Source organism: Vicugna pacos, chromosome 18 (assembly GCF_048564905.1).
Source record: "Vicugna pacos chromosome 18, VicPac4, whole genome shotgun sequence".
In the NCBI taxonomy this organism is placed as follows: Eukaryota; Metazoa; Chordata; class Mammalia; order Artiodactyla; family Camelidae; genus Vicugna; species Vicugna pacos.
Window position 1 is genome coordinate 29,842,345 of NC_133004.1, and position 13,860 is coordinate 29,856,204.

Genomic DNA, 13,860 nt, shown 5'->3' on the forward strand with positions numbered 1-13,860 from the left:
CATGGCGGAACCACTAACTCCACTACAAGAGCCCCACCTCTGTGATCTCATCTAACCCTAATTTCCTCCCAAAGGCTCCATCTACAAATATCGTCACATCGAGGGTTAGGGCTTCAACTTGTGAATCTGGATGGTGGGGAGGAACACCATTCAGTCCACAGCCGGCATGCTTGCAGGAAGAGAGGAGCCAAATAAGAGCTATTCTTCATTGGTGCGGGGTAGGGGGGCAGTGCACTTTGCACAGGCTCCGAGAGCACTGGGAGGAGAAAATGGAAGGACATTTGAATATTTTGAATATTGATTATTGAATGTTTTGAATATCAGATAGTGTGAGCAGGGGCAGGGAGGGTATAACTCAGTGGTAGAGCACATGCTCAGCATGCCTGAGGTCCTGGGTTCAATCCCCAGTACCTCCATTAAAAATAAATAAATAAATACCTAATTACTTCCCATCCCCCCCAACAAACAAACAAAAATAAATTTAAAAAAAAAAAGCATGAGCAATCAATGTCACCTCTGCCAGCAGTGACTCCTGGATTGCTTATGGTGCACGCCAGCACTTCACCCTTCCAAACAGCTTCCCCCTTCAGGCTCTAGTCACTCAAGGGGGTAGAGTTACCAGCATAGGAGCTCATGCTTACCTGACATTGCTAGGTGCCAGGTCATAGTCTAGCACCATACACATATTGCATCATTTAATCCTCCCAGTAATAGTCCCATTTTACCGAGGAGGAAACTGAGGCAAGAGAGGGTATGTGACTGCCCAGACTTCATCCCCGCTACAGGCTCAAAGTGCTGGGAAGCCAGGCCCTTGCCCGCACCCTCACACACAGCGAATTTTATAGGAGAGTGCAGACTAGTAACACTTTATTTTGTTTGACGCTTGAGAGTCGTTGCATGCAAATTACACACATACATCAAATTATCTCATCGGATCTTTAAAAGCACCCCACGTAGGGTAGGAATTATGATCCATATTTTGGCAGGTGAGGAAATAGAGGCTCGAGGAGAGTGTCTTAGGTGCTGAAGAAAAGAGCCTGCATTTATAGCCAAGCCTCTGCTTCCTAATTTGACTGATTTCCTCTTTCTGCCTGCATTTGCCAAACCTGAAACAGCCCTTCAGCCCTTGTGAAGTGTTTCATATCTGCATACCACATCGACCATTATTTATTTAATGTTTCTCTTTCAATTGACTTGCTTTTTACTTCAATAAATACATCTCGAAAGTGAACTTTATATCACTGCTATAAAAAGAAAACGGGAATGGCTTGCCATAAGCAAATGGTAACTGGGAAAATAAATACAGTTAAGAACAACACAATCATGCCGTATTCTAGCTGCTGCCTGTTCTAAGCCAAAGGCCGGCTGCCTGCTATTTGTAAAAAGGATGTAACTGGAATGTTAGAAAGATGTTAAGATATTCTAGCACCAAAGAAGACGCTTTGCTTGGCTTAATCAGGAGAACTGGAAAGGGGAAAAAAACCTTCTCACTAATATTTCTCTCTAATACAGCGGCCATGTGTCAGGTCAAATGATCTCAACTGACACTTTGGGGAAAGAGGCTGCAGGCATCCTTGGAGAGGGAAGGACCTGAGAGATGGAGCAAATAGGTGATGAATACCCTGAAATGGAAGAAGCAACAGCCTGCAGCCCTGGGAACTAGGAGTTTGCCAAAGACAAGGCATCCGGGGAGTTGATCAGAGATGGGGAGGAAGGTCCCAGGGGCTTAACTAGCTGGACGTCTGCTCTGGGCACCAAGTGAAAAGCTTTCTGCAAAGGCCAGAGAGCTGGAGGAGAGAAGTAGGCACCTGACCCCTGGAAGGACCGCCCCGCACCATCTAGGTCTGCTCCCTGCAAGGTACTGGTGCGTGGGACCTCAGAGTGCCTTTGCTTGAAGGCTGCGCAGCTGAACCCAGCAGGCTGGCATCCAATAAATATTCATATCAACACTCCCAGTTTACAGCCAGGATCCTGGGCAACCCTGATCATCCAAATCCTTGTGAGGAGGATTCACATTCACTAGACCCCACCCCCCGCCGTGTGCCAAGCAATGTGCCGGGAACTTCTCTTATTTGTCTCACTTAATCCTAACATTTGAGGTAGGTACTATTGTTAAACCCATTGGATTGATGTTGAAACTTGCAAAGAGACAGCAAAACAGATACTCCAACCAGCAACTGTCTGTCTCCAAAGCCTCTGCAATAGCCACTCACTAAGCTTTGCATCACACTTCTCAAATCCATCCATTCCTCCATCATTGACTTCCCACTCACCTTCTCCCAACAATGCAGCTCCCTTTCCCAGCCCACTCATTTTCAGACCACCAGCATCGTGCCACCAATCTCAAGACCAGAATCCTTGGGCTTCTCTTTCATGCTTCTCTATCCTGCAGCCCCCAGAGCTGATCTTTCTCCAAGTTCTGTCTCTACCTTTCGCATAACATTCAAGCAAGCAAAACCTGCAGCTGTGTCTGCTCAGATTTGAATCTCAGCTCTGCATTTATCAGCCACAAGAACATTAACAAGATGATCTCTCTGTGTCTCAGCTTCCCCAGCTGTAAAATGGACACAAAAATATTCCCTACTCCATAGGTTTGTGGTGAGGATTAAGTGAGCTTATTTTCATAAAGCCCTTGGAAATATACCTGAAACACAATGAGCACCACGTGTAGCTATTATTAATTAATACTGTTCTCAGATTTACATTTGTCCTACTGGGCCCTTTCCCACCTACACAGTCTTATTTTCCAGATTGTATCAACGCACCCCTCTACTCTAATCAAGCCAGTGTCCACACTGTACCCTGGCTATACCATACTTATTCCCAATTCTCTGGCTTTGCTGATCCCTGCCTGCCATGTTTTCCCTTCTCCTCTCCAAAGTCTGTCCATTCTTCAAGGCCAAGCTGAAGCCTCACCCCTTCCATGAAGTCTTTAATGACTCCTCGGGCCACATAATCTCTCATTTCATGGCATCCATTCATTCACTGATTCATTCATTCGTTCATCTAGCACTTATTACCGAGTACCTACTGTGTGTCAGAAACAGCCATAATCCCAACAGATATGACCACTGCCCTCGTGGAACTCTCAGTCCAGTGTGGGAGACAAGCACTAAACAAGTAGACACACAAATGAACATTTATAGTTGTGATCTGTGTCATAAAGGGAAAATATAGAACAAAAAGTCCAAAGTAAATAGAGAGCTCTAATTTTGATGGAGGGTCAAGGAAGAAGAGTTGACATTTATAATCATACTTAAAGGTAGAATTAATGTTATCCAAGTGAAAAAGGTTCATGTAGAGGAACCAAAAACAGCACGTGCAAAGGTCCTGAGATTGGAGAGACTCCATCAACCCCACAAAAAGCCAGTAAAGGTGGAGCACGGAGCGAGAGAGTAACATCAGATGAGACCCAAAGAAAAGCTGGATCCAGAGGATGTCTCATGACAGGCATGTTAAGGATTTTGAATTTTGACCCTAAGTACATTGAGAAGTTACTTAAGAGTTTTAATCAAGGATCCATTAGAGACATTCTAATACGTATGTTCAGAAATTTAGCATATTAGGCACCCAGCGAAATACTAGTTACCTAAATCTTATCTTTAGAAATACTTCTTTAGGCACTTGTATCATCGCCTGCTTTGTCCCCAGTCTCTGGTAGATGGACGTGCAACCATGAATTGGACATGACCTTGTCCCCAGCACTGCTGATTGGATCACAGACTGTACCTGAGCTAAGGCTAGCCAGCCCCTTCATGGGGCAGTCAGTGGACTGAGACTTATGACTCAACTTAAAAAGGTAAACTGAGCCAATCAGATGATCTCTGCTGGAATTTTAACTAAGAGACACAGAAATTAGTTGCTAGTTGGCTAAGGGGAGCAAAACAGAAACTATATAAAGGAAGCTTTGGGACTAGGGCAGCCATAATGGGCTAAATGCAAGCTGAGGTTATTTTAAAAAACAAAAAACTGTTGGGGACAGAAGGTATAGCTCAGTGGTAGAGCATATGCTTAGCATGTATGAGGTCTTGGGTTTAATCCCCAGTGCTTCCATCAAATAAATAAATAAATAAATAAATAAAACCTAATTCCGCCCCCCCCCAAATGTATACAGTGCAGTATGTCAATTATATCTTACTAAAACTGGAAGGAAAAAAAATTTTTAACTGTTTGGTAATGAGAAAACAACCCCACAAAGTCTTCCCATTGTACTTAAATAAAATCCAAATTTTCCCGTGCTCTCCAAGGTCTTGCATTATCAAGACCACACTAGCTTATCCATCTGTATTCCATGCTACCTTTCATCATGTTGCCTACACTCCACTCATGTGCCCTCCCTGTTGAGTTCCTTGTGGGGGTGGCTGAGAGTCCCTCTTAGGGACAGCAAGACTGAAACGGTACTTAGGATGTTAACAGAAGCGAGATCAGAACCTCAAAGCCAGTTCAGTTCACAAAGAGCCAAGACTGAGAAAGAACGAGGGACCAGAAACCAAGCGGCGGTGTCTGTGGGCTAGTAAATCAACAGCCTAAAATCAAAGCCAGCCTAGAGGGGAGGGCAAGGCCAAGCCACCAAGCTGAAAGCAAGCAACCCCTGGATGTTAGATTAAATTGGTAGAATGCTGATTCCCTCTTTGTAAATAAAAACGAAACCAACCAAAACCACCCATTTTAAGATGGTGGTCAGGACAGCATAGGTCCTTCTCTGATGTTTTAAGTAAGAACCCTTTTGGCTGCAGGTGACACCCAGTTCTAACGTGACTAGATTGTTACCCATCAGGTAGACTAGGCTGTCTGTTGTAACAAATTCCCAAATCTCCAGGGCTTAACCAAAAAAAACCCCTTGTATTTATTTCTTGCTCACACAAGTCCAACGTAGGTGTTTCTGGCTGAGTAACCCTCCTGGATGGCTCTGCTCCAAGCTGTAACTCAGGGAACCGAGCTGCTTCTGTCCTCTAGCTCTGCCATCTTGTGGCTTCAGGGTTGTCCTGATGTCATCACCTGGGTATGGGGTGGAGGGGGAGAGGAGAGGGGTGGTGAGAAGGTGAGGGATCATGCACCTAATGTGAATCACCTTGACCTAGAAGTAACCCTCTTCGTGTCACGTTTCATTGGTAAGAACAGTCACATGGTTCCAGCGAGATTCCAGGGAAGGTGGTGCTGAGAATGCCACCCATGGCTGGAGGATTTCTTCCCAGTAAAAACTCTACATAATATAAGGCATGCACTGATCTCTGGCAAGTGACTAGTCATCTCCGCCATTCAGCTTAAGTAAGAAAAATGTTTCCGCCATAAAAAGAAATCTCAAGATAAAGGGGCCCCAAGGTTAGTTAATTCAGCAGCTCAAAGATAAATCCAAGGACCCAAAGTCTCCACTGTTCCACACTCCCATCCTTAGGCCAGTAGCCATCATACCCAGATACAATGTCCTATCATAGAAAGATGCAACACCCAGCAGGAGGGCTCCCTGTTTCCTGCGCGTCTTTAAGAGGGAAGAAACCTTTCTCAGAAGTTACTCCATTAGACTTTCCCCTTATTCTCTCTGGCCAGAATTGGGTCACATGTCCACCCTTAAGCCGGTCACTAATAAGGGATATAAAGTTACCACGAGGGACCCAGACCAGTGGCTGTCAGCCCTGGATGCACATTAGCACCATCTGGAGATTTTTAAAAATACAAACGTCCAGGCACGTGCCTCCTTTCCACCTCACCCCCGCACTCACCTCGCAGAGATTTTTAATTGGTCGAGAGGGAGCCTGAGCTTCAGAAGTCACCAATGATCGTTGAAGGAACAAAGTCCATTCACATTCTTGCTTCGTTTGCTCTATAGGATGTTTATAAAAATCAAGACCTTTAAGTGATAAAGCAAATGGGGGAAAATGAGAGCAACTGATGAATCTGGATAAAGGCTACAGGAAGGAGCTTTTTTCATTCTTGCAATTTTTTCCATAGGCTTGACATTATAGCAAAATTAAAAGTTAGCAGGAAAAAAGGAAAATGGGAACCCACACATCAAAGCCAGGATGTTTGGCTTCTCTTGAAAATCTGGGGAAACTGGGTCTGTATTCCTGCAGAAAAATAAAAAGTAGATCCAACAGTAGTTCCCAGGCCCTGATCAAGTGCCTCCAGGGCAAAGATCTGAGCATCGGTGTCATTAGCAGGAGCTCAGGTGAGTCTTAGAATCAGGCTTGGGAATCACTCTCTGGAACCCTTTCCATTTTTATTCATTTTCTTCTATCCTCTTCCATCCTCTAAGTATAGCTGGATTATTTTCTGCCAAACGCGGCACCTTGCACTTGCCCACACTGAAGCTCGTCCTTGGCAGCTCCTCTGCCCACTCACGCAGCCTGCTGAGATCTTCCTGCGCCTTACCGCCAGCGGCTTGGCATTTCACTACCTGGCAGAGCTCAGTGGCATCAGCGCATGTGGCGCTCTCACCACTTCCTCCTCCAGATCAGTTAGGCAAATGTCAGCTAAGACCCGTCCCAGCGCTGACACCCTGCTGCTGTCAATTAATTAATTAATTAACTCGTAGCAGCCCAACCAAGTGTCTGATTGCAAGCAAAAGAGGCCAACTGAGGTTAACATTAAGCAGCAGAGGGATTTCGTGTACGTCAGGGCTTCCCAACAGCGGTACGACTGACATTCAGGGCTGGATGGCTCTTTGTTGTGGGGGCTGTCCCGTGCATAGAAGGATGTTTAGCAGCATCCCGGACTTCTACTCACCAGAAACCTGTAGCAAAACTGCCCCTTTCTGCTCCCCAAGTTGTAATGACCCAAAATGTCTCCAGACATTGCTGAATGTTTGGGCTGGGAGAAGGGGGATTAAAAGTCACTCCCAGTGGAAAGTTGAAGAACTAAGCCTTAGAAAAGCTGGCACTCGGAGACACCGTAGGGTTCTAGACGGCAGGAACTAATAGGTGGTTGAGTTTGAATCCTGGCTCCAACATCTTTCAGTTGTGTGACTTTGGACCAGTGACTTAATCTCTCTGTGCCTCAGTTTGCTCATCTGTAGAGTGGGATAATAGGATCAGTGGGGTTATTCAGTGAAAACAACCCCCAAATATCGGTAGCTTAAAACACGCTATGGACCCAATGTGGCCAGCTAGGGTTTCACTCACATTGCCCGCTCCAGGAGACCCACTCTGGGAGAGGCTCCACCAGCTGGACATTACTGGTCAAAAAGAATAAGTCATTGGAGAAAAGAATAAACTGTCTCCTAAACGCTTCTACCTGGAAGTGATCCACATCATTCCTTTCCTAATTTGTTGATCAAAACAAGTCACGTGGCTAGGCTGAATTTAAAGGGGATAGCAAAGTAAAAACCTACCATATGCCTGGAGAAAGGAAAAGAGGAAATGTTGATTGATAAAACAGCACTAGTGTCAGACACAGTGATAATAATACTGCCCTTGTAAGTTTGTTGGGAAGAGTAAACCAATTAATACATACAAAGGTTTTAGGACAGTGCCTGGCATCTATCAACTACTCAATAAATATTGGTTTATTATTACTGATCAAATCAGCAAGTGTTTACTGAGCTCTGTGATGGTTAGTTTTACGTGAATAACCCAGCTGTTCCATCAAACACTAATCTAGGTGTTGCTGTGAAGGAATTTTATAGATGTGATTAACATCCATAATCAGTCGCTGTTAAGTAAAAAGGAATTATTCTCAAAAATCTGGGTGGCCTGATGCAATCAGTTTTAGGGCCTTAAGAGGAAACCAAAGTCTTCCCTAAAGAGGAAATTCTGCCTGTGAACAGTGGCATCAGCTCTTGCCCCAAAGTTTGCAGGCTGCCCTTCTTAACAGCGCGCACCGTGGATTTCAGATTTGCCCAGTCCGCCCCACAATCACATAAGCCAATTCCTTGCAATAAATCTCTTTACAGTCTTAACCCTCAATATCCTCTCCCTCCCTGCCTCCTCCCCTCTTCCGACCACTTCGTTCAAAGGCATAAATTCTGGGTTTTATTCCCCACTTCTGTGCTGACTCATTTCTGGTTTCTGACCCTTTTGTCCTGACTCCCCAGCCTCCTGTGTGGAAATTTCCCAGCTTAGTCCTCATCCCCCTGGTTCTTTCCATGTCCTGCTGCCAACTTACCTCCTTAAGAGATCTAGCAGTTTCTTCCCCTGTATTGGGTGTCCTGAAGGCTAAAGAGCCTGGGAGAGCAGGGATTTTGAGCCACATGATGTTGGGGCCCAGGGCAGGCTGCCCCCAAATAGGCCTCAGTGGTATATTGATTATTTTGTAGTAAAGCTCAGACACAGCTACTGTAAGAGGGACAATCTGACCCTCCTCCATCTTTCTGGAAGCAGGAAATACATCTTCCATGTGAGAGGTACCTCCTGCGTCTGGAGGGAAGAGGACACCCTTACCATCAGAGAGAGGGAATACGGGGCAAGAAAACCATATAAACAAAACTTGTTACTTCTTTAATTTACTGCCCCAAGCCCAAACTGTTTAGATTCTTCACGAATTAAGCACCCAAAGCCTAATTTTCTTTGTCCAGTCAATTCCCCCTAAATTTATTATTTCTTTGTCTAAAAAGTAGAAAAGCTGCCTGCTTTCTCATCCCATTTCTATGACTCCTCTGCACACACAAATTAACATTGGTTTCTTTTTCTCCTGTTAATCTGTCTTTTGTCCATTTTATTACTAGTCCAGCCAGAAGAACGCAAGAGTGGTAAAGAGGAAGATTTCCCTCTCCCTGACAATGACCATGACCACATCGCCACGTGGAACTCTGTCTGCTGCCCCAGCCCCACCTTCCCTATCTTTAAAGCAGACTCAGTTCAAGTCCGTGCTCTGTGATGTTAAGCAAGTTGCTTTCTATGCTTCAGTTTACTCAGCTGCTGGAGGGGGGTCAGGATATACCATCTCGAAATATGCCATGTTGGCGTAAGGATTATTTTGAGCTGAAGGCAATCAAGAAACAGCAGATGCAGGAAAAGCTCTCTGTGTTCCTCCCGCTTTCTGCCTAAAGGCAAGGCATAAATTTTCCTTTGTGAAGGTGCCCCCACTCCTCGAACCTGTACCAGGAAGAGGAAACAACTCTTATCACTGGTGATGACACCAGCTTGAATTTGCATAAAGAAATTGGACTGAAATAACCCTTATCGTCCATCATTTCCCTCACATACTTACCTTCCCACAGTTCACTGCCTCTAGCAGCCCAGGTCCTTTCCCTCTATCTCGTTACCTCTCCACAAACGCACTGCACTTTGTTAAAATGGCATATAGATCACAGACCTAACCACTTCTTTGAGTTTTTACTTCCTTTTCTGTAAGATCCCCTTGGACATGTAAAAATAACAATAGCAATAATAAAATAATAACAACAAATACAATTTGTATGCTTTGCAGGGAAGCGAAATTTGCCACCCGAAATATGTGTCTTGTTGGCATGAGGATTAATTTAGGTTGACTCTTTTTTTTTTTAAAAAAAAGAGACGTTGACCTCCGCTTTACCTCTGTAATAGAGGACCTGTGCCAGGAAAGGAGTTATTACCATAGAGAAACATAGTAAAATCTTATCAAAGTCCATTTGTTAAAATTCCTTATCATGGAGGAACTTATCAAAGTCCATTTGTTAAAATCCCTCTCTGTGTCGCACTGTATTTGGTGGCCCAGCAGACATTTATTTACCAAATATGGGGCCAACTGGCATCTTTTAAGGTCCAATAACCGCCATTCCTGGGCTCTAAAATGCCTAGGAGAATCCCTCAACAGATGAAGAGCATTCTTTACTGGGCGTGTTCGCCCTAACAAACTAACATCCCCAGGTAATGCCTAATCTGACAGTAGCTCAAGCTGGTTTGTTTCAGCCCACTTTATCAGAGTCATAAACCCCGCAGCCCCTTCACTGTTACTAAACTTCTTGCCTCATTTGCAACCAATCAGAGACTTGTGCACAAGGCGATCAGGTAGCTTGTGACCTGACCTTATAAAAGACCCCAACAACTGGCCCCCGGCACTCACACAGACACCTCTCGTCTGTGTGGCCCACTGCTGTCTACGACAGCATACCCTAATAAACTCCTTTTCTATTCTCCTCCTTTGCTTTTGGTGAATTCTTGAACTGCCTATGACACCGACCGCTGCCTGTGTCCACAACAAACATTTGCTTTTCTCCACGCCAATTGCCTTCCTTACCTTTGAAGTCCCAAACCACTACCCTCAACATCCTCTTTTGTCTTTAGCTGAAAATGGTATTTAAGGTGAGGGCTTCAAACACTTTGACCAGTTACTCAGTTTCCCTGGGTCTCTCCCACGTATACATGTTATCAAACTTTTGTTGGATTTTCTCCTATTAATCTGTCTCATGTTAGTTTAATTCTTAGACCAACCACAAGAACCTAGAAGGGAAGAGGAAATTGTCTTCTTCCATTGACAACTTCTTCTGTTACCTGTCAGTTGTCAGTTTAATTTGCATAGCCCCATTCACTGAACAGAAGAGTGTAGAGGAAAAGATTTTTCCTCCTCTAGACTACAAAGTGGGAATCACAATGGAATCTATCTTACTGAATGCAGTGAGGACTAAACCAGACAAATGCTTGTGTAGCACTAACACATGACCAGCTCACAGTCAATGTTTAATAAGTGAGAACTTGTTAAATAATTACCAAAACAAGTGTCAATTTAAAAAAATCAGTCAATCTAAAAAAGAAATGGAACATTTTATTCAAGCCAAACTGAGGATTATAGCCCAGGGACAGCTTCTCAGAAAGCTCTGAGAACTGTTCCGCCCATTAGAGGTCAAAGCATAGTCATATAAGTTTTTGAGACAGAGGATTGTACATTACATGACGTATCACTGATGCGTTACGCCATCCAGATCTACACATACAAAGGGACCAGAGGGTCATGCGGGTCATCGTGGCCTCTTATGAGATTAAGAAGTGTCGACTGAAATAAATGTGCAGCCAAAAAGTTGAGAGTTATGTTTTATTTGGCGGGAGGACTCGAGCCGGGATGACAGCCTCTCAGATCGCTCTGAGGGACTGCTCAGAAGAGACAAGGGAGAAGCTAGGATATATAGGAGCTTTACAACAAAGACCAGGTAGTTGGAACAATAAAAGATAACCCATTATCTAAAGAAAACCAGGCATCTCAAGTTAAAGAATGTAGTGCTTTTCTATGTGTGGGAGGAAGCAAACATTTAGGCTCATTGAATTCATTCCTTTGACAAGCACCTAGCTATCTAGGGCCAGTATCTTGTCCTTTCTTATTCTGAGTCCCCTCAGAGTGCACCACTGTGAGTGGCTGCAGAGGCTGGGCTGCAGGCTTGTCTTCACTGGGGGTGGCGGCAGCGGCTGATGACTTGATGGCTTCAGCATTCTTTGTTTACTGATCTGGTTTGCAGTATTTTTTGTTCACAGAAGAAAGGTTATCTCCTAGAGAGCTGTGACCCTTGATGAGATTAAAAAGGAATGTTATCTTCAGAGGAGGTCTGGTTAATGCTAATGTACAGCACACACTAAAGGGGAAAGAGGAAGACCAAAGAAACATTTTATGTTTACATTTTTTTTCATCTTGCCATAACATATGAATTTTATTTCATCACTAGTCCTCTCCACCTCTGTCCCCAGCCCTGGTATCTTTGCCCCTTAAGCTCCCAGGACAATTCCGAGAAGGGAGAACGGCTGAGTCACAGAAACGTAACCAATTTTATTAAACAAGGAAGCTGGTGTCGACGAGAAATTAATCAGTCGATCTAAGAAAGAAATGGAAAATCTTATTCGAGCCAAATTTGAGGATTATAACCCGGGAAGAGCATCTCAGAACCCTCCGGGAACTGTTCCACCTGTTAGAAGTCAAAGCACAGTTACGTAAGCTTTTTGAAACAGAGGGCTGTACATCACACGACATTATTGACAGTTTATACAATCTAGCAAGTAGTGGGTCACGGGTCATCGTGACCCCTTACAGCATCGGGAAGGAATGCTATCTTTTAAAAAGACTTGTCTTGTTGATACTTGGAGAATGTTGCTTCCTATGGTTGAGCAAGCATTTCTGCTGTTCGGGGAGGTTTGGTCGATGCAGAAGGCAGATACACCATGCACCGAAGAGGGGAGAGAGAAGGCAGAGGGCAGAGAACATTTTTTTGTTGTTGTTTAAATTCTTCTTGTCTTGCCATAAAATATGAATTTTATTTCACACTGGTAATCCCCCACTCCAAGCCTCTTTTAGGAAGGGAAACTTCTAAAACCCAAATCTTACCATCTTTTCTTCAAACCTGCCCTCTCCCATCATTTCCATGAGACACTTCCATTTAGCAGGGAGCCCGAAGGAGCTGCCTCCTCTCTATGCTGATCCACTCTCTGGCACCCCGCGGTCCCTGTGTCAATATTGCCATCCCAGCAGTGGGGGACTCACAGGAAGTCTTGTGCTTTGAAGTGTCCCTGCTTACCTACATTTTACACATCAAGAGGGAAGAGGACCACTATTGGCAAGAAAGATAGGGGAAATGGCAGAGGTCGGGTATTCAAAAGCAATTAGTTGGGACAACAGAAGGAACAAAAGGAAGGACATTATGCAAATGGAGCCATTCCACCCTTCAGAAGATAATGTCCTCTCTGAACACAAAGGAAGGTTTTAAAAAGCAGCCCAGTTCATTTCAATTCTGTTTGAATATTGAGCTTCCTCGTGATTAATATTAGGCCCCGGTAGTGGCAGGGCTCGGGAACGTTAACGCTTTTGGATTCCTCAGTGAGGATGTTAGTATTAACTGTATTCGGTTTTAAATATTTCACGACGTTGGGTAGGAGTCAGCACAGTCCTAAATCTTATATTTCTACAAAATAACCCCAAACTGGCATAAGCCCACATCTCTCTTCTTTTTTTGTAGGTTTCCCCTGTATATAGTCTTTTGAGGGCTACCAAATGGGGATGGTCTTCAATTGGCGATCCATTCTCAGGGAAGCAAGTAGTGTCTGCTTTCAGTTACTCTAGGAGAAAGCAAGGCACAGTGGAATTGGAAAATGTCCCCTCGGTGGGGTCCAGAGGCATCTGGCAGATTCCGGCTCCAAGGCCCCTCAGGCTGCTTTAGAGATAACAAAGAACATTCTTTTCCTAATACATTCCTGCCTTTGCTGAGATGACGATCATCTATACAAAGCCACCAGAACCCATCACAGCCTCCTACCGAAGTCTGATAGCCCTACCCTTTCACGACCCCTCCCGTCCCTATTATCTCAACATCAACCAATCAGAGACTTGTGCACAAGCTGATCACACACCTTGTGACCCCTCGGTACCTGGTGGAGCCCTCCCTAATAAAGACCTCAGCAACCCGCGCTCTGGGATCACACAGCACCTCTCATCTGGGAGGCCCGCTGGTGTCTATGGCAGCATACCTAATACACTCCTTGTCTATTTTCACCCTTTGTCTTTGGCAAATTCTTTTACTGCCTGCGCACCAGCCTGCTGAACCCCAAGACACCCTCTTTCCTTGCACCCCTCCTCCAAGGGACCAGGGCTCTTCCTCCTTACCTCCACGTGGAGAGACCAGGAGAAATGGAGACGAGAGCTCATCTCTCCCCCACCAGCAGACAACTGAGTTCACAGGGTTTCGGCAGCTTGGGTGGCTGGCACTTTATTATTTGTTGGAGAGAGAGAGAGCAGGTTGTAAGGAAAGGACATGCGGGGACATTGACAGTCTTCTGAGTGGGGAGGAAAATTAGGAGAGAAATAGGGGACAGACAGCGTCCATGTCCTGGTGTCCCGCACCCCCATGGTTGACACCCCTCCTTGATGGCTCACATTGCTGTCCATTCAGTGTAGAACATCCTTCAACAGCTGGCACCATGCAAAGTCGAGGCAGCCCTTGGAGGGGTGACAGTTCCAAGGGAGCTCTTCCAC